Source organism: Rhinopithecus bieti, unplaced genomic scaffold (assembly GCF_001698545.2).
Source record: "Rhinopithecus bieti isolate Rb0 unplaced genomic scaffold, ASM169854v2 scaffold_33320, whole genome shotgun sequence".
Classification (NCBI taxonomy): domain Eukaryota; kingdom Metazoa; phylum Chordata; class Mammalia; order Primates; family Cercopithecidae; genus Rhinopithecus; species Rhinopithecus bieti.
Window position 1 is genome coordinate 17,379 of NW_016814054.1, and position 1,371 is coordinate 18,749.

The following is a 1,371-nucleotide window of genomic DNA, read 5'->3' on the forward strand; positions in this document are numbered from 1 at the left end:
CAGTGTACCTGTCTGATTCTTCCTTTGGAAGTTTCCTCTCAGGGGTGTACTCCACCCTGTGAGGTGTGGGGTGTCAGACTGCCCCTAGTGGGGGATGTCTCCCAGCTAGGCTACTCAGGGGTCAGGGACCCACCTGAGCAGGCAGTCTGTCCGTTCTCAGATCTCAACCTCCGCGTTGGGAGATCCACGGCTCTCCCCAAAGCTGTCAGACAGAGTCGTTCGCGTCTGCACCAGCCCCTGCTGCTTCCCCTGTTGGTCTTCAGCTGTGCGCTGTCCCCAGAGGTGGAGTCTCAGTTGATAATGCAGAAATCACCGGTCTTGTGTGTCGCTCGCGCCGGGAGTTGGAGACTGGAGCTGTTCCTATTCGACCATCTTGCTCCGCCCCCCTCAATTCTTAAAACTATCAATTGTATTTTGGGTAAAGTTTGTTTACTTTTTATAGGATCAATAGGGCAAATATGTATCATAGAATTATTTATTGGGTTTGGCTGGGCGCGGTGGCTCACGCTTGTAATCCCAGCACTTTGGGAGGCTGAGGTGGGCAGGTCACCAGGTCAGGAGATCGAGACCATCCTGGCCAATATGGTGAAATCCCATCTCTACTAAAACCACAAAAACAAACAAAATTAACTGGGTGTGGTGGCAGATGCCTGCAATCCCAGCTACTCTGGAGGCTGAGGCAGGAGAATCACTTGAACCTGGGAGGCGGAGGTTGCAGTGAGCAGAGATTGCACCACTCCACTTCAGCCTGGCAACAGAGCTAGACTCCTTCTAAAAGACAAAACAAAACAAAACAAAGAATTATTTATTGGGTCTGAGGGAACCCTAGAAATTAATCCCACCCAACCTCTATATTAGGTAAGATTATGGGTGGTTAAGAACCTGGATTTTTAGATATCACTTCCCTTGTTTGTAAGTGGTGATAATGAAACATATTTTACAGAATGTTGAATAACTAAATGGGAAGAAGTGCTAAAACATTAGAGCACAATTCCCAGTAAGTAGAAAGAATTGCAAAAATAACCATGTAATTTTGTTATATTAGTGAGCCAAAGTGGGAGAAACAGGGCATTTCTTAAACATTTGATGAAAAGGAATTTCACTTGATCTTAGCCAAAAGGCCAAGAAGCGACAAAAAGGAATTTTTAAACTTTTAAATTCACAAAATAACATCTGAACAGAAACCTCTGTCCCAGTAGATAGAAATATGCACAATAAAACTGCATGATCTGAAGAGCCCCCAAAAGACCTGACCTTCACCTTTGCCAAGTGTTCTTTCTATGGGCTGTCTTTCACAATGCAGGGGAGGGGAATCTTAGAATCCTTTACCTTTAATGTAAATGTCGGTACCACATCATTCTATTTATAATA